General features: G+C 42.7%; 1 pseudogene; it reads left to right on the forward strand.

The window, feature by feature from the left end:
- The first annotated feature begins 16,963 nt into the window (after positions 1 to 16,963).
- LOC121835085 lies at positions 16,964 to 17,878 on the forward strand (annotated as a pseudogene).
- The last annotated feature ends 8,415 nt before the right edge of the window (positions 17,879 to 26,293 follow it).

Consider the following 26,293-nt stretch of genomic DNA (forward strand, 5'->3'; position numbering starts at 1 on the left):
ACAGAAAAAAGAAACCAGCGTGGCATAGGCATTTTATTCGACATGTCTTAATTACATTACCCACACGCGCCTTTGACTTTTTTTTTCTCTCATATTTACTCAGGTAAATGTTTGCGGCTCGCTCCAAGAAAGCCGGCCCAATGCACAAGGTAAATGGTAGCGCTGTGCTCTATCTCCAGAAATCCGCATAAACGGCATATGAATTATTAGGAGACTCTAATTTGTAACGGATAAATCGGGGGTCAGCTCACCGCAACTTCATTTTGAAATCAATCCCGGAAGATGTTTGCTGATGTCTGTACACATTTAAGAGCACGCACTATGTCACAGTTATTCCGCTGTCGCTCATGCTTTGCCTAAGCGCATAACACCACACACAGCACACGAATCCCCCGGAGGTCCGGTGATGAATGCGGTCGTTGAAGATCTCTTCGGTATCGATGACTGCTTCTGGGGCGCGCGCAAAGCCGACGAAACGAAGGCCCGAGATTGGCGGAAGCGCGGGAGCCTACGCTTAGGAGAGCATTGCGTATTCATCGGCATGTCACATTCGGCAGCTTCAAGCAACAAGCAGAGGTGGAGGAAACGCTGTAAACTCTGCCCATGCATGTCCCGTTCTCAGCTTCATGCCCTGTTTTCCCGAGAAAGTAAAAACATCCCGACAATGCCGCAGATGTCGTACACTGTCTCCCCGAATTCTCTCGGAAGCCTCCTCCTCTCCTTGACTTATGCCCTCTCCTCTTGCCGTACTCGTCCCTTTTGTGTTCCCCAGTGGAATTTTCCGAGCCGTCAAAAAAAAAAAAAAAAAAAAAACTGGTTTGTTGGTGGCGCTGGAGGGTCGCTAAAACGCTTCGGGATATGTAAAAAATGGCCGACCTAGCGTTCACCAAGCCATGCTCTGCCAATCTTAGAGGCGCCGTCACTGATAGGTTAAATTTTGCTCCCTCCTGCGCTTTTTGTTGGAACATAAACGTTCATTTGTTTTTGTTTTTTTTCGTTTTCTTTTCTTTCTGGCTTCGAAGGGATCTTCTATTTTTATAATATTTCGAGCCTATAGACGCTTTACACACGCGCCAGAATACAGCCGCCATTGCTGACCTTCTCTTGTTTTACCGAAATACCGACCCACTAAAATTGGTGTGGAAGAGCCTCCACAAAAGCCAGTGCTGGGGAGAAAGGCAGAATAAAATCTAAGATGGCGATAACATGGCCTGCTGTGGTAATAATGAAGTGAAGTAAACGTAATAAGGGGGAAAAAACTGAAGGTCAGTTATGGTGGTGCCCATGCACAGCTGCTGCAAAACTTCTATACGTGATGGGCAGTTTGATACTTTAGACCCATGTTACGGATAAAAAATCAGGGCGCGGGATGGCCAAAAAAACATACTTTTCGAGCAAGGCTCGTCAAATCATGAGACGTTGGAGAAATGCAGCATTCTGCATTAAAGGGGTCATGAAACGCTTTTCCAACTTTTTCCTGTTTCGCTTTCCTCCTCAACTCTTAAATCGCGCATTCCACCAAACAGTTCAAGAAGACGAAAAGAAGGGAGGCCCCTCTTGCTCGGAACTTGGTTTGTGTACCCGGAGAGAGCCATTGTCCCCCTAGAAGATTAGCCCGTCGCTCAAAACTCAGACAAAAGTTCCTTTTCCTAGCCCGTTCACCCCTAAGCTGACAGTGCTCTGGAAGCTACGTGCTCCTTGGGCTAGCCACACTTTTGCCACGTAAGCGTGGCAAATGTGGCTGCACAGAATGAAGTCAGGTGATGAAACGGAGGTGGCCGATTGGTTCGGCAAGCGCGTAGCTTCCACCACAATGTCAGCTTAGGGGTGAAGGGTCTAAATGAGGTCCGGTTTTGTGTGACGTCAGTTTGGACCCGATGACACGCTTTTGGGACCGCGGATGTATCCCAGTGAAAAGGCAGAGCGGTTACGAAGGGGAGGAGGAACGAAATAGTCCGCTGTGTTTTCGAATTTTCGCACTGAATATCAGGCTTTTGACTTTCTACCTTTTTTCTTTTGGCCCACTGAATGATGTTCTATTAGTAAAATCCCAATCGAAAATGATCTATCCCAACCCAAAAATCGTTTCATGGGCCCTTTAAGTCCTTATTTCGAACTCTTTTTGTCCGCCTTCCGCCCTTTGAAAAGCATACGGGAAGGGCCTTAGAACGCACCTGGTATGGCTGCGCTGCAGCGTTCTTCCGCAACATAAAGTTCGTCTGCCTTTCTCGCCGTCACCACGGCAACGAACGCCGAATGAATAGAAGCACGCACGGTACCACCGCGTGAAGCCAGCAACAGCTGACGCCATTTTACGAACGCCGTCTGCTAGCCAAAGCCGAGCGCGGTTGATCCTGTTTTTTTTTTTATCCGTAACATGGGTCTAAAGTACCAAAGTGCCGATTTGTCTTCAGACAATTCCGCGTCCTGTTTTTTTACCCGTAACATGGGTCTAAAGTATCAAACTGCCGATTTGACTTCAGACAATTCCTCAAACGGCCAGCTGCCTGAAGTGCAATTTCTCAATTAGGTCAGTTTACGCTAAGCCAATAGTTGTGACAAGAGGACACCCGTGAAATTTGGTTGATCATGACATTCGTGAGCGTTATCTCAAGAAAAGAAAAACTAAATAATGCGCAACTACGAAAAAAAAAACATTGTGAGAAAATAGTATGGAAACTTCCATTGCTACAACTTATGGCCAACTCCTAAAAATAAATGTTGGTGGTGCTTTCTCATCAACTATAGGAAACTGCGAAAATCGTCCTCCAACGTCAGGCTCGATTTAGGGAACACACTCGCTTGCCCTGGTTGCATTACGAAACTTTAGAAAGATTACACGTTGTCTTTATAATTCGCAATAGTGATATGTGAACTTGCAGCAGACGCGTAACTAACATTAGAATGGGTCCTTGATAAACCCTTGCGTGACACAAATGCTAAGTGCGGACACGCACCCGGGAAACCATGTGAAAATTGGGTATTGAGTTGTGGGAATCCCCCCCAGTACATAGGAAATTTCTCCGACTAAATAATAAAAAACTAAATATCAATATTTCCTTTGTGAGACGCTCCATATTTATTTTGCAATTTTTCATCAAGTACCCAAGCGGAATGCTTTTGCGATTTCTTTGGTCCGCGAATTCACTTTGTGAATTTTTCTATCGTGAAAATTGTTTTAAACCAATCAAGAACATGTGTTGTGAAAGAACCTAGCGTTATTTGGCCTACGGCGTGTCGATGTATCGGATTATGACTTTGGTCCACAGTGTATTACGAAAAGCTATAGCCAAAAAGAAAACATCGCTTCTGGAACCCGTGGGATCTCTGTTTTCTTTGGTGCTGCCCCGGACGACCAAACTTGCCAACCGTCCCCTGTCTAGTATTGTCCATACTTTCTATTTCATAAGTCATGAAAAATAAAAGCATGCACAGCGCGTTCCGTAAGAAGGGATTATTTTGAAACTAGCATCGCCATTGCTGACAATATGAGCTACAACAGCCACGCGTGCTTATATAGAGCATCTACTAGCAAGAGGTTTTGGTCCAGACTAGGGCTAAAATGCAAAGTTTGGACGTTGTTATTCGAACTATTTTGCAAATAGAAAGATAGTGCAGCTTCCCGGAATCTCAGGAGCAGCAAAAACTAAACCAAGTGTTGTATTTATTGTCCGAGGCGTACGTGTGCATGCAAGTCACAGGCGATTTTAACCGGCAAGTGACACTTTCATTGAAAGTTACCTCAATCACATTTGTGTTTCTGTAGAAACACAACATCTCCAGATCCTCTTTTATAGAGCTCTTTTTCATAAAAAGGTTCCTTTTCCTCGTGATACAGATACTAAGAAGTAAGATATATCTGCAAGTGAAGCTAGAATACACTCAGATGCTAACTTGTATAAGCGGAGGCAAGATCAGTAGTGTGGACACCCGAATTCGCTTCTGCAGATACATAACAGATAACTGGATGAAACAACGGTCAGAGTGTGACTTTTTTTTGTTACGTCCTTATTCGGTTAAACATTGTGAGCCTTCCTTGGAACTCATAATCGGCAAGGCAGCCGCCTCGCGGATTGCATAATCGGAGAGAATGATAATGATACCTGATATAGCAAAAAAACAAAATATGTTTATGAAACCACAATTGTCAATCATTTTAATCCACCTTTTTATTCCTATCGACCTTCGTGGCGCATGACTTCATCAGGGTTTGGTTCATTCAAATGATCAGGTGCCTCCTCCGGCAGTGTTGTTTCCACATCCCCTATAACGTGCCTGTGGTTCCGATAAACGTGTTTCTTGTAGGAATCAACACTTGCGTACATTCTTGGGCACCCATCGATGTTGCAAAGCACCTTAAGTCCCCCTCGCAGCTGTGGACATCCCGCAAAAGGAGGAAGTGCTGTAAGAAATCTCGCTGCGAAGAACTCTCATCTTGGGCAATGGAAGTGCACACGCTGTTCCTCCATCTTCTGGCGCTGTGTACTGTTACGGTCTCTGCGTCATAAAGAGGCCACACCTTGACTCACTACCTTGACTCACTACCTCACTACCTTGAGACACGCATTGCTACAGCGTGAGTTGCGCCCGACGCGGCCGACGGTCTTCACGTCACCGCAGCAAGGACAGTTTTTCCCGAATCCCTTTCCTTCATCATCACGCTCACCTCGATGCGTTAACAGCCTCCACCTTACCGATTTCGTGTAAGCAGTGCAGGTTTTCTTTTCTAATTATGCACGTCACCGGGTGACATATGTACAAGGCATCGAAGGGGACGGCATCGACCTTTTAAAAACAGTATACACCAAACATTCAAACGTCAAAAAAAAAAAAAAAACATGCAGAGAAAAAGAGGTAACAGGCTGTGAAAGGGGGAAAAACGTTAAAAGCACTAAGGCTCCATCCAAGGAACAGACCGGCGTGGATGCTACGAGACGTCCCAGCCAATCAAGCGTCGAGTGAGCATCACGTGACCCCAAGCTGCACGTGTCGCCACGCCCAACGGGCGGGTCACGTGATACTCTTTTTTACTGCTATTGGGGCTCGTAGTCGTAGCGAGGGCCTCTTTGCAGTCTTTGTTTCCATTGTTCCTTTTTCGGTCGGCTTTACGGCACCCTTACAGCCGGCCGGCACACACTCGTTCTTTTCGTTTTGCTGAAATAGTCCGAAACATCTGTGTACAATGCGGGAAGCGTCACAAGAATGTCCCCCTCCACCTTCCTTCGTCCATTTAAGGAAGAGCGAGGGGCGGGGGTTCCTCTTGTCACTCGCCGGCGCCCGAAGCGCTCGAGAGCATGTTTTTGGAATCTGTCGGAAGCCGCCTTTTACTGCCACGCTCCCCTTCCTTCAGGCTGGTGTTGCTGAACGTGCAAACAATTTGAACTGTAATTGCCTGATTGCAAACTGTGCTCCGTCTACGAGGATTAAACTGCTTCAATTCGTAACGTACTGCCGGCCAAAGAGCGTATTCAGGGTGGTCTGAGGCACCCATCTTGATGCATACATCTGTCCCACAGTTTGTCCATTGCTTATGGATGCACGTGTGCACGTACGTTCTAAGACTAAGGTCACGCAGTAACCCCCCCCCCCCCCTCCCCCCTCCCCTTAAAAAAAGAGCCATGCAAAAGCAAAACACGAGCCAAGATCTGCTGAAGAAGTCCCTTTTTGTCCTTGCCTCTGTTAGTTCTCCCAAGAGGTCTGGCCCTGCGAGAAGCAGGGGTATACATTTATATATTTTTTTATTAGTATTTTTTTTTTTTTTTTTTTTTTTACGGGGTGCGAACGGGAATGGGGCAGGCGCTCCAGCGTTCTAGCCACATCCTCTGAGAGCCACGCATACGGCTTCGTTTACCATCTTGGAAACTTCTTTTCTCCCCTCTGAGGGGTTAGAGCGGTTGTTTGTGTAAGGAGGAAGACTAATTGGAAGGGCCAAACCGTAGGAACGAACCACGACCAGTACCTACCAAAGAAGAAGCATTGCTTGCAGGGACAGCGTCTCGCTTCTCCGACACGTTGCTCTGGCGGCAGTCTTAAACTCTTGGTCTGGTGGCTTCACATTTTGCTCTTGTAAACGGAAAAATGTTAGCTGACGAGACCATCACGTGCCTGACTTTCTGTGGCTTGTCTGCTAAAAAGGTTCTAGTTCCCGGAAGCTTGAAGCTCGCTGATTTAAAGATAGTCTTGAAAGCTCACCCGGATTTCAATGACATCAGAGACGACACCATTCTGCAGGTAAGTCGCCGACAGGCTTGAGCGCATTATGTTTGAAGATATTACACCGTTTGTTTCTCACCTTAATTGCGTTTGTTTGTTTTCGCGCCTGGTTCCAACTTTCTAGCGCGGTCAGCCTAATCCTCACTTCTACTGCCACTTTCGTGCTTAAATGTGGCTGATCGTAGACAAGGAACAGCTTCGACAAACTTCAGTCAACACGGATTAATACAGCGCATCCTGTATATTTTGCGAGATATCAATATGTAAAATATAATGCAGAAACGCGTCGAAGTGAAGGCCAATCTTTTTAGGTTAGATTTTAGGGATAGCTCCAAAGCGAATACGAAAAAATAAAGAAATAGACCAACGTGGATAATATTTGTGACAAAATAAGCCCTATTCAGTTCACTTATGCACATATTATAAGAGACATCCTGAAATTCCATGGCACATTAAGGCGACGCCCACACTGTAGTTTACAATAGGACACATTAGTTGCGTCTTTTAGGTATCCCCACAGGTGCTCCAATATTTCTAGTTTACTGTCGAAGTTGTAAATAATGGAATTCATTTTCAAACATGCAGCCTTTCTTTGACCTTTCGGCAAACGCGATGTACCGTTGCGCACAGACTCCAGGTACATTTCAAGCTTTTATTTTACAATATTCAATTCCCTTCTCATTTCAGATTAAGGACAAAGACTTCGACGAGTGTGTGGACATTGAGGACAACAGGATTCTGGATGATAAATCCAAGATCATTTATCCTCAATGTATGGTGACTCAAGTGGGGAATTTCAATGACAAGTAAGTTTGTTGTTGTTTCATGTAGAAAATTTGGTTTCTTGGCTAGTTCACTCAAGATACTAATTTATGTGCTGAAGCTGCCTGATATAAGTGTTGACGGAATTTAGCACTGCTGATATACATTAAGAGCACCTAAGTGTACTTAAAACTTATATTAATGTTTTTTAATAAAATATTACAGTTATAGGTAGGAATTTCATTTTTCCTTTAATATTCCGCGTAATTAAGTGTTTTATGTTAGTTTATATTCTGTAATCCCTCAGCATTTCTTCCATATAAGTGTAAAACTAAGCAGCACTACCTTTAGAAAGATCGAGGCGTTTTTATTCTTTTTAATGCACATCCTGACATTCAAAACGGAAATTTGATCAAAAAACGGTTTTGACTGGTTGTCTCAACTTGATACGAAAGCACTTCTGAAGTTACTAGACCCTCAACTCTTATTATCGCCAAAACATTTGGCGTCGGAGATCTTTGCTGTGCGAACAGCAATATAACCCGATTATAATAATATTCAGGCTGCAAAGTTCAGATATAAATGTTCTCCTTCCCATGCCGCATTTTAGCCACAAAAATTTGTTTAAATTTATGTTCAGAAATGTTTGCCTAGGCGACGAACTGTGTATAACCTTTGCCTGTAAATTACAGCAAAATCGACTGCAAAGAAATTTAGTGCTCCGGTTTTCCCGGGCTGCTAATCCTGAAGAGTAAAATATGTAAACCATTCAATAGAAGCATGGTTGAGTCTAATATATTTTCATTTTTGATCTCTCACCTGCTCTAAAATTTACCGATTTGGCGGCAACAAATGAGAATGGGACACTGCATCACGCGTTGCCCTCAGTTTATTTGGAAACTCAACATGTTTAAACAAAAAGGAAACTCTCTGTTTTATTCTAGGACCTGCACTGCTGTCGTGGAGCCAGTAGCACCGTCGTCAGGTGTCCTGACGGCGGTGACCACAGCAATTACACCGATAATTTCCCCAGTGCCAACGCAGGGCTCTGCTCTGCTCCAGTAGGGACCCGAAGGCGTACAGGCTACCGGAGGTCCTGTTGACATTCGAGCTAGGCTGGTTACCCTGACCTGATTCTTGATCCACTTCGGCATCGTATCATCGAGTGACTGTACTACGACCTGTGCACATATACAATTGTAAGTGGCAATATGTTACAATTTTCTTATTCAATGCTATATTTAAAACTTGCGAAAAAAAATCCCTCCCAAGGTAACCTGCAGTTCATTTTCTATTGTTCAACATCAAAGCAAAGCAAACCTATTTATACATAGTGAAGACTGTCTACGTTATAGCGACAGTGGTTCACGCAGTAGACGAGAAATTGAGTCAGTGCAGCACAACTGCTAGCCTAGGCTTCTTAGAAGTAACACGGTGTAGAGATCACTAATTATACAAACGTGTGACGGTACATTGCTCATCCAGATAAGAAAGGCCAGGGGGCTGGGGCTGAACCCAGTATTCCGAGCCGCGAGCTTACGCTCCACGTTCCCTGAGCCGCGACGCGCTACCATCCGCCTGTTTGTCGCAAATCAATTTACACCGGGACAGCTAATAAAAATAATGTAAGTGGTGCAAGCGCGAGGTGCCAGTTATAAAAGGTGATTTGACGCATGTGTTCGCGCAGCTTCTGTGTATGTTTTTTCTCACTACCAAATGCCATTGATTCAAAGGGTTAAACACCTTCGCCAGAATTTCAAGAAAATACAAAACGCTCGCGAAAACTGTCCAAAATATATTCGAGAGAAAATTTTACAGCCTTTCTATCAATTATTTTGCAAGGTACCCCGGCATCTTGCACAATATGCCGGAATATCGTTAACGTCAGCTCCATAAAAAAAAAAAAAAGAGTAATCTAGTTTTGGTCGAAGTCAAAGCTTAGGCACGAGCCCAATGCTCTGTGCGTTCCCGACTCGCAGCTTGGCTCGCGCAGTGTAAGAACCGTCGACTTCGGTCGCACGGAAGCTGAAATGAAGTATAGAGGCACATTCAGCTGCTAGCGCGCTGAATGAACCTCTTGCGGAAGTTTTATCACTTCGACCGATGTCCGCTGCAGGATGAAGAAGCCTTGATTTGAAAGTGCACTTATACGGCTAAAAATCTATTTGTATTTTCATGTATGTTGTTTTCTTACAATTTTGAAAATTGCTTGTGCTTCGTACCTTTATTTAGATTTTTCTGTACTCTTACAATTCGAAGAGTTAGCGGGAATTTTTATCTCCCCAATGTTCCTGAGAACTTTAATCCAAAGTCGTCTATACATTCCAATAAAAGAGAGGTCACACATAGTTATTTTCATGTATACATTTCGACGTGTAAAACATTAATTTTACGTTAATTTTTTCATGCGGATGTATTAAGGGCTGCAGTAAGAGGCAAGTTTCCAAACTGGCGACTGAATCTTAAGTAACCCATACAAACCACCGTCTTATTACGTCTCATGGCATTTCTGGCATCACCTTAGATCATGACTTAAACGCTACATTTAGTAATATGGCTCCATTATATTAATCAACAATGTTTAGCGCTCTCTCAACTAGATATTTTTATCTTTCAGGATCCCACAAAGACGTCAGTCTACCCGGCCGTGACTTACAGCCGGCATCATCCCACAAGTTCTGACGCTGCAAGAATGACGTTTGACAGCCTCACGCTTCCAGCCCTGGATATCCCGGGGGCTATCGAGCTGGCCTTTTGCGCGTATCGGGCGTTTAATGTGGAGTGAAAAACACGTTTCTGCTTTTAGAAAACCTGTGTAACATGAAGCAGTCTCTGCCATCCGTGGCTGTGATGAAGGCGGCAACAGCTATTCGTTGTTAGCCGCATGCTGTTGACTGCAATGGGCTGCAAGCAGCCCATTCCAGTCAACAGCATGTGGGCAGTAGGAGTGAAATTGTAAAAATATTTTGTCTATGAAATAAAACTGTGATATTGCACCTCATGTAATTCCATGAAAAGCTCCCCCACCACTATCCACCACATTCCTGCGTGGTGTATTTAAAGGGGCATGTGGTTTTAAATAAAATCACGTCATTTCACTACGGTTCTTTATAGCATGAAAATTATTCCATTGAAAACAGAATCCAGAGAGTCCTGTGCAGCAGTCAGGTGAGTCTAGGAAAAAAGGATTCAAGTAATTCCCTCGGGGGAATCGTGGGAAACCAGGAACGGAATCTAACAATTCCCGATAGACAGTCACGTGATTCCAGAAGAAAAAGAATCCAGTGATTCCCGTAGGGGGGTAGCCTGATTCCTTTGGATATTGGAGTCTCGTGATTCTAGTGAAAGGGTCGCCTGACTCCTGCAATACTGGAGTGCCATAATTCTACCGAGAGAATCCACTGACTCCTTGTGAGAGGGGATCAGTTGACTCCAGAGAGGGAAGGCGTCACGTGACACCACCAGCTGAGGGAGTCAGCGGACTCTAGTGGAGAGGGCGTCTGATGACTCCACCGGGCGCTAGAGTCATTTGAGTCTCTTAAAGGAGCCACCACATGGACAGATTTTGACTCCCTCAAAGGGAGTCAGCGTTGATTCCCTTTTTTCTTAGAGTGTAGCCCAAGTCTAAAAATCACCAACGTATGATTCCTACCACCCTTCTAAGACCAATTTTCTAATTTTCAAGAAATGGTAGCTGCCAATGTTGCTCGATGAAGGTTTGAAAAAGGCCCATTGGGAAACCTGCTGGAGCTGAAGAGGAAGAAGAGGGCAAGCTTCGGAGGAAATAGTGAGACGCAAAATTGCAGCGTCCAAGGCAGGTTCATTAATCAATAGATCAATCAACCTATTGTAGTCCCCGACAGCTTAAGCAACGAAGGACGTAGCGATTTTTAAGAATCTTATGAGATTGCGGCATCAGCCGATGAGATCACCGAGGAAGGCATCACAAAGTGTGAGTCGTGGTCATTATAAAACCCGTCCCCCGCCTTTCTTAAAGGAAATTTGTTGAAGAGGTCCTTGAATTGGAACAAAGAGTGAAAGCTGTAATGTTGACAGCTTAAAAATAATGCGTCTTTTCGATCTTACCAGTAAGAGCGTCGAAATAGCCAATTAAAATTTCGACGTAGACCCACCCGTTGCGACGCGCCGAGGGTAGGGGAGAGAAGAACTGGCCAGTTACGGTCATCGGCGGGGCGTCACGCCGTCAGTGATGTCACTACGCTCTGGACAGATACGGGCAGCAGAGAGGATCGCCGCATGACCGGCGGTAGTCGCTGCGCGTATTTTTTTTTTTTTTTAATAAATGCGATTTGCGTTTTTTTTTTTTATGTCGAAGATAAGCGCGATAAGTGAATTTATGAGACAAAAATCTATAGAAGTCCGCTCCTAACTCAGATTTCTCGAAGAGTACTTCAGCTTCCCTTTGAAGGTCGACGACGAGACTCGAGATTCTGCAAGGCCAAATATTCTCCTCAACATGAGGGAGGAGGAAACAGGCAACTGTGGAAAGGGTAGAAGTGGGAGAGGAGGATGGAGGAAAAAGTGGAAAGCGCGAACTGGTCGTCAGTCTTTAAGCTGTCACGGACCATAATTTGGCAATCTGGGGAACTCTCGGTAACATCATGCACACCCGATACTTGGGAACAAGAAAGCGAACAACAAACACAGGTCTCAATTGTTCCTGGTTTCAGTTGTTGTCGATTCTCGGGTGCTCGAGGTGTTAAAAGTTCATCAACCCCGCCTGCACGTTTTCAGTTATTTCTCTAATTCTCAGAGTTTCGGTAGATTACTCACAGCGCAACAAAATCTACATTATGCGGCGTTTACATAAACCGGCGTAGCTAACCGAGCTGGCCGCGGAATCGCGCAGCGGCGGCAACCAGGCATCGTTTGGGTCACTGGTCGCGGAAGGTATCCACGTAGACGTGTTGGATTTTGAGTTACGGCCGAATTTAATGCGCTCCTAAAAAAAGAGAGGCGCCCAATAAGATTCTCGGGAATTCTGCGGCGGGAGGCTTCGCCGTGTGTGTAAACAGGGCCTCGTTATGTGTGGCGGAGGATTGAAGGGAACCGCTTCTTGGAAGAGATCGGACCTAACACGAAGCTGGGCCTGGCTTCCAGAACGCGCAGTCTAGCAGCTGGACTCGCTTTATGACTGCAACTTCGATAGCGGCAAAGGAGGGGCATGCCTTCTTGATGTTTTTGCTTACCTTTTTATACGTTCGCTGCCCTAGTTATATGGGCTCTAAAAGAAACATTCCGACACTTTCTTCGCGGTTGTGCAACTTTACATTCTCTTTTTTATTTGTTTTCGTTTTGACGTTCCGAGTTTTGAGTAACTTATAGTCACACCTGTAAAAACCATGTTTCTTTTACTTGAGAGTGTGATTTGGGATTGTAATGCCAAGCTCTACTTGTATTTGAGCCGTGAATATTAGATTAAAATTATTTACGGAGCTTTTTTTGCAATGGGTTTCTGCAGCTATTTCTGTGCCGTTTTCGTAAACATCTTTGACCAATTCCTTTCAGGCCAGATTCCAGTTTTTACTTTCTTTATTGTTGAAGATATAACGTTCTGCTGAATCCTATCATGTTTTGAACATTACATTTTGAAATTAATAACAATATGTTTTCGGAGTGACACAAAGTTATTGAAGCTGTGACAGTTTTTTTTTTTTTTTATGCTGGCCAAAAGTCAAGATTAGCAGCCGCCATAGTGCGTGATGTATTCATAGTGTTTTATAAAACACAGATAAAATTTGCCAGCAAAATTCCTGCATCGATCAAGAAATATTTATGATGTAACTTTTGGGGATTACTGGGAGAGTTTGGCAGTACGTTGAGTATGACGACAGCCTGGCAACGACTGCTTGAAGTCAGGGAACCGGGAATTTCTATGTTCCCTCCGTCATCTTGGGCTCCTCACGCATAACAATCCACCGACCGTCTTTTGATAAGATAAAAGGCCATTTTGTGTTATCGAAAAAGTCGGCTTGTTCTTTACTCCGTCTTAACGCAGCCTGGCTGACAGCAAAGGCTACGGTCCCAGTTAGCCATTCAGTATACGTCGGAGTAAAATCATCGAAGGGACACAACGTGTTATCTGCCGCCTGTCGGGAGTCGCATGTTTCACCGCTCGCTATTCTGTTACTTCTCAAAATACTGCTGTAGGAATCTTCTGAGACATTCAGAATAGATTTATTACTCTAAATAAATAAAAAAAACTGTTTTGCTCTTTTAAAATGGGAACCCCACCGGTTCCCCATTGTATTCATTGAAATGCGCTAGATTTCAGCTTTCTGGTGATGTCAGTCTTTAAATTATGTCAAATAGGTCGGACATAAAAACTTCCCAAACTTTCCTGCAAATCACCAAGCTAAGACAGTTCGAGATATTAAAATATATTATCTAAAATATAACTACTTCTAATACATTAAGCCTATAAATATTTACAACCCCAGTGATACAAAACAGTCTTAGTGCTTTATGTTGAAAAATGAGATTATCGCCGGTGGTCAAACATGCCATCCCCGACCGGTGGGAGAAACATCAGTGTCCGCCTCAGACACTTCAATGGTTAACAAATTGAAAACCAAACAAAAAAAGCCACCAAGCAGCACCTTTAATTTAAAAAAAAACACACACAATTTGTCATCATGTAAGATCCTTGGCACTGTAGTATGGCGTCAATGATTTCTGTTAGCAAAAATGCAAAGCCCATCACCGAAGCTCGTGCCCCAACATCTCCCCTCCCCTTCTCCCCCATGTCCTGGCTACTGAAACTGCCAAGTTACGGCGTAGAATATTAGTCTGCGCTAACATCCCTGTCAAAGTTATAATGTGAAAAGTAACTTTCTGTGCTTGTGCGCATAGGTAATTATAATGTAACACTTTATTGTCGGTGTCAATAATTTACTTTCCTTACTGACTCAAGAAACAAAGTTGATCAACACATTTTTTTTTCAAGAATATGCTAGATTTCTCACAACCAAAACTAATAATTAAGCATACGTTAGCCCACAAGAAATTTATGCGCTTAAATTATTTATATAATGAAAAAACACCAATATAAAAAGATGGGCAAGCAGTGTGCCAACGTTGCCAACACGAATCGAGAAATTTTCTTGGTCCATAAATTTTCTAAGCAGTCACGTCTTGCGAGCGTTGCCTCTCAAATTATGTTATTATACTGTCGTCCTCACTCAAATAGCAAAGAAGTTGTTCACCCAAAAGACAGCACTAGAGAAGTGTCTTGACGACCTAATTACGGGAAACTGGCCTTTTTATTATTAATTTCTCAGGCGGTAGTTTACAGCGGGCATTTCGAACAGCCCTCGAATCTGCTCACGCTTCGTTCAAAATGAAAATCCCCAAAAACTGACGAAGAGGCGTGGCCACCGGAAGAAGCTTAGACGTGATTGGTTGGCGTCATTTATGACCGTGTTTTGAATGCATGTTCATCGCAGGCTAACGCGCTTTCCACGATTCGTGCTCTCTTGGCTTAGCGTCCCAGCGTCCCGCGAGTTGTTTAGTGCTGCGTTATAATATAGACATGTTCGCTTATTGGGTTTTATTATCCCGCCTATGTCTGTTATTAGGTACATAGAACGGCAGGCGTGCTATGGGGGAACTTCGTGTAATAGCAACGCCGGAGACCTAGGGACCCGTTTGCGTGGTAAGCTGAAAAGTGCGTGTTTATGTAACCAGTGGAGGCATCTATTTGTGTTCACCATAAGCCAGAGAGAAGCAGGCTCTATAAGCCGATTGGGCCAATCAAAAGGCACCAAAAGTGCGACTTCGCGGCATTTGTCACCTCGGTGTGCGTCTGCACTAATTTACTAAACTAATTGAGCAAAGGGGTTGCACAGGGACCTCGCACATTTAGTAAATGTGCCTCCGTTTGTGAGTCTTTAGACTTTGATTTGACTCTTTCATACGGTGAAAGAGGTTCAATACAGTCTTTACTATTAAATAATATTCTTATCTACAGAATACACGCAGCACTGTGCAAATAGTGACTTGCATCAACTAGAGCCTAATCATAGGTTGCCTTCATAGTGCAAGCGAGATACAGTACATACCGGCTCAGTGTTGAAGCTGCTATTGACAGTTTAAGAAACGTAGGGCGTGGCTTATCATCTTCAAGATCCTTGCTTCTTAATGTCTCCTTCTGTGAGGGAATATTTAGTTTACATAGAGCAATTCAATCCGAAGCATATTTTCAATCTATATACAGTGTTTTTGTTCATCGAACCCAGATTTAAAAAAAAAAAAAAAAACACCGGGAAAGCCACACAAATGCGGTCGTGAAAGTGAGTTAGGCGGCCAGGCGGTCATTTTGTTGAAGAGATAATAAAAGTAAAAAAAAGGATAATTTAGCGAAAATTCAATAATCATAACTTTGCATAGACATTCTAGGGCACATGTTTACATTGAAGAAATTGAGGCAATCAACGTTCAAGGCCACCCCAGTCGTTGTTGTTGTTGTTGTTTAATTCTGAGTTCAGCTCGCAGTCGGAGTTATTCATTGGTAAATTTTGTTCAAAAAAATCTGTCGATATCGAAACCAAATGCGCGATGCATGCCGGAAGAACAATCCTCGTTTCACGCCGGAAGGTCACGTGTTTTCCAGTGCTTTTGCGCAGCAAATTAAAACAACTTGTCGCGGCCGATAAGGCGGCTTATCGCTTCGCCAGCCATGCAGCACCGACTGCAATCAGCTCCAGCCAACGTTGCTGATTACCTCAGTTGCGGAACTTCCCATAGACACTGCTTGCATAATCTGCAGCCCCCACCCCCCTCCCCTTACGGCTCGCCTCCTGTCGTTCGACGCGCCGTTGGATTTGTTTTTCGTATATTTGTTTATCTTATCGTTTGGGCGGGGGGGGGGGGGGGGGGGGGAGGGGGGGGGGCTGCTACGGCAACTGCATTGTATTTTTCGGAACACGTATGTTTTGGAATACAGTGTCTAGATAGTGTTTCACCGTACTCTATGGAACACATAGTTTTGAAACCAAAATCTAGATGGCGCTTCATACGCCATACGTGAATATAGCTTTCACATTTAAATATTCTAAGCTTAATTGGTAAAACAAGATGGCTAGGTGGCGTAAGCTACCGCCCGATCCAAAGGGCTGAGCTGGATTCATCCATCCATCCATCCGGTAGGAGGCGGGCTGAGGGGAGTGAGGGGAATTCCGTAACTAAGGTAATCTAGTAACGTTGGCTGCGGCGCGCTGTGACCCAAATAGTGGCGCGAATTTTCTCATTAACACGTGACCCTCCGGCAGTGTCGCCAGGTCTACTGATTTTTCAGTAGATGCACCGATTTTGCACGGTGTCTGCTGATTCCCTGATAAAAAAATAAATCTACTGACTTTTTCTTTAATGAATAAAAACTGGGGATATAAGAATATGCAGTTTGAAGAGCAGGCTTCCATATTAGCCAGCAAGCGCACGAAAAAAAAAATTAAAAACGAAACTATGCATATGTATCGCTCATTTTATTCATCTGTCCATCGAAAACTGTACACGGCCAACGCAGCCGCGTGCGCGTTCTTACGAAACTGAAACGACTTTGGTTTTGTTTTGCTTAGTGCACGCATTATAATGAGCGGCGACTGAAATAGCGGAAACGGCACCCTCCCGGCCCCCTCAAAAAAAAACAAAAAAAAAACATAAAAAAGTATTAAACAGCGTGGGAAGAAGAACTGCAATTTCGAGGATGCGTCTGCAAAATTATAAAGGTAATAATTTCGCTTTATGCAATGCATGTGATGTGCACTTGGCCGGAGGAAAATGCGAACTAGGAAAACATGCAGCAAGTCAAAAACACACGTCGAATGCAAAAAAAAAGAAGCTTGTTGGCCAGCAGACCCTACTGAGCATGCCCTCGTCAAGTCGAGCTACCAAATAAGACAACCAGGTTCGTGAGGGTGAAATTCGGTTTGATGCATTCACAGCTGAATACTATGTGCCTTTTACTCTCATGGACCACATGCCGAAACTCTTGGTGACGGTGTGTCCGGACTCGGGTATTGCTAAAAAAATCGCATCCAGCCGAACTAAAGCTACTGCTGTCGTAAAAAGTGTCACTAGACCCTAATGCAAGAAGGACCTGTACGAGCTTCTAAGAAAAAACAAATTCTCATTGATTGTAGACGAATCAACCGATGTCAATTGCTGCAAGCATCCCTGCGTGGTAACGCGGGTATTGCATAGAGATCGCGTCGTGAACGCTCTCTTCGACCTCCTCCAAATTCAGGATGCGACTGCACAGGCTTTGTATGAGCACGTTGTCAAGGCGTTTACCTACTTGAACATCCCTTACAAGGAAAACATGACAGGGCTTGCAGCCGATGGGGCGAATGTTATGATGAGGACATGCAATTCTCTTATGACGCTTCTGCGACAGGATACCCCGAAGTTGTTTGTAATGAAATGCATTTGCCACTCCTTCTATCTCTGTGCATCTCGTGCTTCTGAGAAGCTTCCACGAGCAGTTGAAGACCTGGTTCGAAACACCCACAATTATTTCCACTGAAACTCCAAGAGGCAGGTAAGACTGAATGCCTTTCAAGCATTTCTTCAGAGTAAGCGCCACAAACTACTGCATGCGAGTAAGACCCCGTGGCTATCTCTTCACTCCGTCGTCCAGAGAGTGCTAGAACAGTATGAGCCACTGAAATGCTTCCTTTCCGAAGAAGTAGACACATTCCGCCTTTTGGCACCGCACACGATTCTGCAAAGACTCAAAGATCCACTTGTTCAAATGTACTTGGAGTTCCTCGAGTTCGTCCTTTCAATCTTCACCAATCTGAACAGGAAGATGCATTCGGAGGCTTTTCAAATTCACACACTGAGGAAAACAATCTCTGATGCTCTGAGGAACATCTTAGACTGACACATAAAAAGTCGTTATTTGGCGTTAACACCTGTCGAAGAAGTCGAGTTCAAGAACCCACTCCATGGTTGTGAGCTTAAAGAAGTGTACCTTGAAGCCAAGGTAGCTTGCTCGCTTCTCAAAGAAAGCAACCTCCCAGCGCCTCTTGTCGAAGGCTTCAGTCAAATGTCTAGACTTCTACGTCGAGAGCGCACAGCAGACCTACTCAAGGTTTGCATTCAAGGGTCCGGCTACCAAACTTCTGGAAATGCGTGATCCTCACCACGTACTGGAAAAAAAAAAAAAAGACACAGACTTTTGACCCTCTCGCTTCATGATTCCTGGCCAGCATGGGCTTAAAAGATCTCCAAGCTCTCGGCACAGAGTGGCGCTCCTTCCGCAACGTGGAACACGAACCGTCGTCTGCAAATGTGGTCCTGGAGAACTTCTGGAGTACGGCCCTCAGAACGAAGCACGGAGATGGCTCTCCGGCCTTTCCCATCTTGTCAAGATTTGTGCACTCCCTGCTATGCTTTCCACACTCAAGTGCAGCAGTAGAAGGAGTCTTCTCAAGCGTTTCTGTTTTGAAGACAAAGCAAAGAAACAAGCACAATGAAGACACACTCCCCGACGGATGACCGCACAGTCGGCGTGCTTCTCTTTTTCAGTTAGCCGCACGCTCTTGAAGAGGGTGGACAGCTCAATCTATGACGAGGCCAGCAATGATTAAAAGCCTGTTTATGTAAGAAACAGGACTTTCTCAGACTGCTTTAAACTTGTCGGTGTTCTGCAAATTGTTGGACATTGTGACATGTGCTTAGGGAAGTGTGGATTGCAAGTCAAGCTGCTCGTGGGTGGCCTGCGTGTTCTGGAATGTCTAGCGCAATCTATGACAAGGTGAACGATGACTGGAAACAAATTCTGAGAAACAGGACTTTCTCGAGCTTTGGTTTAATGTTTTGGGGGGCCTTCATAATGTTGGACATCGTACTGTGCTCATAGATAGAACTGTTAATTGCTATTAATAAACTGCTCTTGGATGGCCTTCGCGTTCTTTAATTTCTCATTGTTTTATGGTTTTAGATACAATATTTGAAGGTTAGTGAGCTTGACGTTAAGGTGGCGCGAGCAGGTATCGAACAAAAGCTTGTTTTGGTTTCGCACCCTTGATGGCGTCACAAGTATGATGGGGATGCCCACGAATAATTTATATGTGTGTTTATTATACTGAGATACAACACAAGAAAGACAGTGCGAGGAGGGAAAAGGGCGCGCACAAGAAAAGCTGTTCTGGAAAGAAGGTCGCTCCTGTCCACTTAAACTTTCCGTTTCCGTTCTTTTCCTCCTCCCACTGTCTTATGTTGTATCGGACTACAGCACATAATTTATGTTATATCATCTATCAAGAGCCGTCGTGAATACAAACGATTATTTTTTAATCACTACTGATTTTTTGGCTGATTAACTGATATTTAGGGTGTCCATCTACTGATTTAATTTGTTTCCATCTGGCAACACTGCCCTCCGGTGTGAAACAAGGGAATTGATCGTCCGGCGGCCATCGCGGGTTTGGTATCGGTATGGACATATTTCCAGAACAAAATGAGACAATAAACAACTTCAACCATGTGATCAACCTTGAATTAAAAAAAAAATCTTGGGCTGGCTTTTAACATTTGTTTTCCTTTCTTAATTATAAACATGAGTCCTAAATCGTCTAATTAAAAAGTAATTAGAGATTTTTTTCTCTAATCAGACATCTTTTAGTTGCATTCTCTCTTGAACATAATGTCCGCCTGGCAGTAAAACTCACACATACCGCTTTTGTGTAGCTTTCACAGCCTTTCCGTGAAAAATTTGCATTCCATAGCAATTTATATATATATGAGATGCGAAGCATAAATATAGCTTAAAGTTCTGCCAGCTTTAATAGTGCTCCCTAAAGCGAATTCTAACTTGGTCCTTTTCCTTAGCCTCAGTGTTTTTCTAAATAATCTGACGCCGCATTAGAAACTCCTTAGAATTCCTTTGAAGGTATTCGGAGAAAATGATATCATCGCTCCGAAATGTTTTTCTGAACATCTTTCAACGAGCAATATATCGCAACAGAAATTTTTTGTAATAGTATTTAGTTTGCAAAACGGCCAGTACAATTGGAACATATGTTTTTTTTTCTTTTTAAACATTTCCAGAACCTCCCTTGCTATAGCCGTACAATGAGATGTGGGACTGAAAGATTGAACCCACCAATTGGGGTGAAGGAGATGTAAAGTTTAATTAGGTTACCTATAAATTATGAAAAATTCTATCAATGCGTTTTGTATTAATATGGTTCCAAAGTCCAGTGCCCTTCTCAATGTATCTGTTTCCTCTGGAGTACCCCAAGCGTCCGTCCTGGGTGCTTTACTCTTCAAAATTTATATTAATGACTTTCCGAATATTGTTTCCTCCAAATTAAGATTGTTTGCTTAATTGTGCTATATACCGAATAATATCTAATGAGTCGGATTCCCTACACCTGCAGTATGATCTGGATGTAAACTCTGGTCTATGGACCTAAACATTAACGAATGCAAACTAATCCGAATGTCCCGAAGGGCTGCCGTCAGCGCTGATATAGGTCCATAAGCCGACCTAAAAAAAGTTTTTTCCGCAAGGCAGAAACATTCTTTCCGCCACTCTTCAGAGTTCTTCCTCTTCCACGGCTATCTTGACGGTGGAGGACTTCTTTTAAGCTCCCTCTAGAGGGCTGAATAAGCCTGGATTTTATCCCGGCTTATCCAGCCCCCCGTTAATCGCAGTAACAAAAGGAGTTCCCCACCGTACAAATATCAGTGGAGAGAAGGATAAATGTGGAGGGTGGGAAGGGGAATTTTCCTATCCTGCGGAAAACCTTTTTGTAGGTCGGCCCTTAACAACACACCATCAGAACATCTAGAACCTTACAAGTACCTCATTTTAATGCTAAGCTGCGATTCCTTTGGGCACCTGCATCTTTAAAACTACTTCTGTATAAATCATTAGTCGCATCAAAGTTCGAATATCCAGCGTCCATTTAGGGTCCTGGAAATAATGATCTTACTAAGTAACGTGATGCTGTACAAAATAGATAGGTGCATTTCATTTTCACGACTATCGTCATACCGCTACTGTTACTTCAATTAAAATCTCCTTCCTCGAACATAGTCTCGAACATCGCCGAAGAATCTCTATTATCTGTCTATATCACGAAATATTCTACCAGAGCGCCATACCTAAACGATGATTTAATAATCCCTTCATTTTTTTTTGTTTCCTCTCGCCTCAATCATCATTAAAGTGTTGCCGTCCTATTTTGTTAATATAACACATTTACGCATCTTTCCTCCCAAAGGTGTCAAATGACTGGAATCGTTTACCTTACAATTGAGGAGGCTGGAAAGATTCACCTTACAGCTGATGTGACTTGAACCACTTACCTTACTATTGATGTGAGTGACTCACATCAATTGGTGATAGTGCCCTTTTTTCATTTGTTAGTAAACACGTTTTTAAATGTTTAACCTGTGTTCATGTTACTTATATTGTTCTATTTCTCACCATTACCCTCTGTAATGCCTTTGGCCATAGAGTTTAATAAATTACTAAATGAATAAATATATTCCTTCGAACGAGCCAAAATCCGCTCAGACCACACAAATTTAATTTGGTACAAACCAATAATATAAATATAATATTTGTAATTCTAGCATGAAGCCAAAAGGTTATTTTACATTTTGGCGTTGAGATAAGGCAGTACAAATAGTCCTTGTGTTTCCACAACAATGGAGGTCACCGTATCATCCTGACAGCTGTACCCACAAAAGATAGGAAAGGAACATACGCCGCCGCTGGTAAGAGGTTGATAGGTGTAATAACGAAGCATTACGGGAAGCCAATTCATGCATACCGATTTATGTCCGTTAACACTCTACGTGCAAAGTCGTTAACGCCACTTTTTGTCTTGCATACCTTGAGACCGCTGTCTGAAGGAGACGGCCAGCTGGGAGATCATTCTACGAAGAACTTCTATCGGAATGCAGACATTTCTGGCCCTTCACTTGGAATACAAGAGCTTTGTCTGGCGCAGTCTCATTCTTTAGCCCAACGCCATTGGGGTGTCTCGGCAAAGACTGATTGACAGAAGGGTGCTGAAAGACGGCGAGACAGAGAGCTTACGGCGGTCGCTCCCTGTGTGTTAATACATTGAATGAGAGCGCGAGGAAGTATTTACGCGATGAAAGACGATGAATAGTCATCGCAATAAGGTGGCTTTACTTTCAAGAATACGAGTACAATGCCTAACATTTAAGAACGTTAAACTAGAGTTGGTCATAAAAAAATAGAGGCTTTTTTATGTTTTTTTTATTGTGGTTAAGACTCGCCAAGCTGTCTCGTTACAGCATTTTCAATTGGTCTCCTTTATTAATGTGGTACTGATGGAAATCTTATGAATTCTTTAGTATAGAACTTAGGTCAAAATTTCAGTGGCTTAGAACGCACTAAGAAATAAAACTAGTGCATCAAGTGTATGTTGTTCTAAAAAATATTATTTATATTATTTCGTGAAAACGCGCATTAAATACGAATTATATCGTGGAAGTACAGCGAACAGAATAAAGATAATAATAATAATAATAATAATGAGTTTATTTCCATCGAACGTTGATGGTGGCGATCAAGGAAAAAAGCTGTATGGCACAGCTTGACAAGTCCTTGACCGCCTACAAAACACATGTAGCAGCAACTAAAAAAAAAAAAAAACATTCAAAAATTTGGATTACTGCAATTTAACAAAGCGTGTTTCAGTCTATATATTTTATCATCGGCTATAACAGAAAAGTGACCTATTTGCAAACAGAAGTTATGCGACCCCAAAAGTTTGGTTTATACTCAGATTCATATGTGAAGAAAATTAGTCTAATTTCTCTAAGGGAAAATACACTGAATTCTAACCCTTCATCTTTAAGTAAGTTAAATATTTTTTGGGACAGTATGTTTGAGTATTTATGTGCCATAGTTCGTTCTTGCAGTGACCACCTCCCAACATTCTGCACGACGGGTAGAATACGCGTGAATATTTTCAGAGAGCTGTCCAAGGTTTATCAAAAGTTTGTACCCCTAATTTGTTCTAGTCTTAGACTATAGAGACACGTCTGTAGCTAAAGAAAGCATGTATATCGATAACGTGAAACTTCTTAAATAAACTAGCTGTGTGGAAGACAAATGGAACGTCTTCTATAGCCCTAAAAAGCTTTCTATGCAAGAAGTGTATTTTTCTAGATTCGTCGACGTTGTTGAATCCCAGACTAAATTACAATAATTTAGGGGGGGGTAAAATGACGAATTATATATTAATAATTTTACCATGGCTGGTGATATGTACCGGTGGCGGTTTATCACGCCTACTACTTGTGACAGCTTAGAAATAAGGTAGTTAACATAACTATCCCATGACATAGTCTCGGTAAAAATTACACCTAAGAGCTTGAAAGATTTTAGAACCTCTATTTTGGATGAGTTCAAAACGATATCTCTTGTAATTGTGACTACCTTATGTTTTGGGCGAAAAAGCACTGCTTTTGTTTTATCGACGTTGATATGTAGAGATTTAATACAACTCCAAATCGCTAATGCAGATAACGCTTGATTTGCCATGTCAAATAGCACATCGACATTTTCAGCTGAAAAAAGCAAACTAGTGTCGTCGGCATAGTCGATAAATGTTGCATAAGAGCTAATGAACAATTAGCAATCGAAAGTAAGTGGTTTTTATGCAACTTTTATGGCAATAATAAAATAAGACAACGTAATGTGTTCAGCAGATTAGTTCTAATATCTAAGCGACCTGTTTTAAATCGTAGGCAAATAAATTCCTATATGTATATATTTATATAGATAAGGCACCTTATAAGAAATCCAAGTTAATATAACACAAATAATTATGCAAGTATATGCCTTTACTGTTAAATATTATGTAATATGTGCTGAAAGACTAATATCGTCAATAACTTTGCCAAGGCTTAAATATCTCAGTGGTTTTAGCTCAGTAAGTGCTTCTCACAACAGCAGGGGGCAAGTTCCCTTCTGTTGTGACAATATGCGGATTGCGAGATACACTATGTGTTACTTCATTCAATGAAGGGGATATCGAACAAATGATTGTACTTGCACTAAATATGAATCGTGTTTATAAAAAATAAAGAGTAGTTAGATCTAGGGCCTTGAATTGACCTTGTGTTGCTATTCTTTTTCGGTTAGTGCATAATCGGTAATATTTCACTGGGATAAGGAAACCAAAATATACATATCATATAATGCCCGAATACATTTTGTGCAATAATGTTATAGACATTGTGCTCTCATCGGTTTGTCGCTCAGATCAGCAATTTAATTTCTCGGAAAAAAACTCTATCTTTGACAAAAAATTACATAACAGGATTTTAATACATTACAAAAAAATATTGTAGGCTTTCGAAGTCTATCCCGCCGCCCCACCATCTCCTTGACACAACTGATGTACCGCTCACTAACGTGGTGGATCAAAGGTTTAATGGTATAAATAAATAACATATAAAAAACGAAGAGTATTGGAAATAACAAACTATAGACTTTATACAAATATATTGCATACTAATTAAGCTAAATAAATTGAATCGAGCGTAAAGTACTTAGTCTCCTAGATATTCATTCCGACAATATGACTTTTTTTTCAAGTCTAAGGAGTGTAGAATATTTAGGCATGGCCCGTAGTCAGGACTAATGTGTAGAAGCTATTCAAGCCCTGTCAGTTTTCTAGGCCTAGAGTATGGTTTCAACAGTTTTCAAACCAAGTGGACTATTTGTGGTATAAACTGAGTTCTACTTTCACCAGTTACTAGAAGCCGTCGCTGTACAAGTGCCACTTTCACGCCCGCCGCCCTCCGCTTCTAAATTTAATTTACACCCTTCAGTGATGCTGAAATGCAACACAGGGCGCGCATTTGATTCCTTCTAGATTTACGAACACGCTGGTATCCTTCCTTATGTAATATCATATCATGATATGTGTGTGTACAAAATCAATGTTCAATTATTACAACATTTCTTCGTGGGCCAACGTATGCTTAATTATAGTTAGGGTTGTGAGAAATCGAACATATTGTTGGGAAAAATGAATGTTTTGATTAACATTAAGTAATAATTAAAAGTCAATCAATAACACAGATAATCAAGTGTTACACTATAACTACCTATGCACACAAGCACCGAAAGTGACTCTTCACCTTATAACTTTGACAAGGATGTCACCGCACACTAATATTCTAAGCCGTAACTTGGCAGTCTAGTAGCCAGGAGATGGGGGAGAAGGGAGGGGAAAGGTTGGGGCGTCGTTGGACGAACGCCTCGAAACGTTAATCGAACACTTTACTTCTCTACGTTAAACTTGTGTAACTAAATTTAAAATAAAAGAAATCAAAACGTATACAATAATAAAAAAAGTTGTTCTTAATCGTAATCAAGCTGCATTTCTGCAGCTTTTTCTCCGGCCTCCCATTCACCAAATGTATCTGTGGTGAGAATAAAGTTTGTATTGTATTGTATTGTATTGTATTGTAATGCAACGAACCCCGAGAACGAAAGATAAAAAAGTTCAACACCAACAAAGTCCCGAACAGAGAAGTGAGCATAGTTGTAACCCGAGACTGGGGATACGGACAAGGGACAAAACACAGAACAACAGGGACGAAGTCTCAAACGCAGCTACAAACTTTATTTCACAGGACAAACATATATGTCACTCGCCACCCTCCGTCCCCCTCTTTTTCCCTTCCTTTCCCAAAACTCCACCCCTTCCCTCTTCCTTTTCCCAAGCCCCCGTACATTCCAGTCAAAAACAATTTTGATGGCGCCAACTCCAGACATCACCCGACAAGCGCTTAGAAACGTTGCTAAACAGGTGAAACGCTATACTCCGCGACAACGTTTCTTGGCAATGCAGTGGAAGGTACAGGCCCGCGTCCCCTCTCCCATTTTGAGTGTACACAGGCTCTTCTCCTCTCCCCGGAAATGGGGGAGGAGGCCTGCGTACACTCAAAATGGGAGAGGGGACGTGGGCCTCTACCTTCCAATGCATTGCCAAGAAAAGTTGTCGCGGAGTATAGGTCGGAATCCATGCAGCGAACATTACGAAAGGAAACGACGATTTTTCACTTGTGGCGTTCGCTCTCCATGCTGTGTTACAGTGGTGGTTATCGCGCCGTGTGCAAAGTGAACGTTCCACTAGGTTAAGTTTGTCGCTTGTTTGCCGCGTTTTTTCTACATGAATTCCGACCTTTATACATATGACAGAGCACACCCACGTGTTGGAGCCCTTCACTAGAGTTGGTCAAAAAAGATATTTCGTGATTGAATAAATAAAATTTGTGGTTTTGCTAT

The sequence above is a fragment of the Ixodes scapularis genome, unplaced genomic scaffold, assembly GCF_016920785.2.
Source record: "Ixodes scapularis isolate PalLabHiFi unplaced genomic scaffold, ASM1692078v2 PGA_scaffold11__112_contigs__length_91849675, whole genome shotgun sequence".
NCBI lineage: Eukaryota > Metazoa > Arthropoda > Arachnida > Ixodida > Ixodidae > Ixodes > Ixodes scapularis.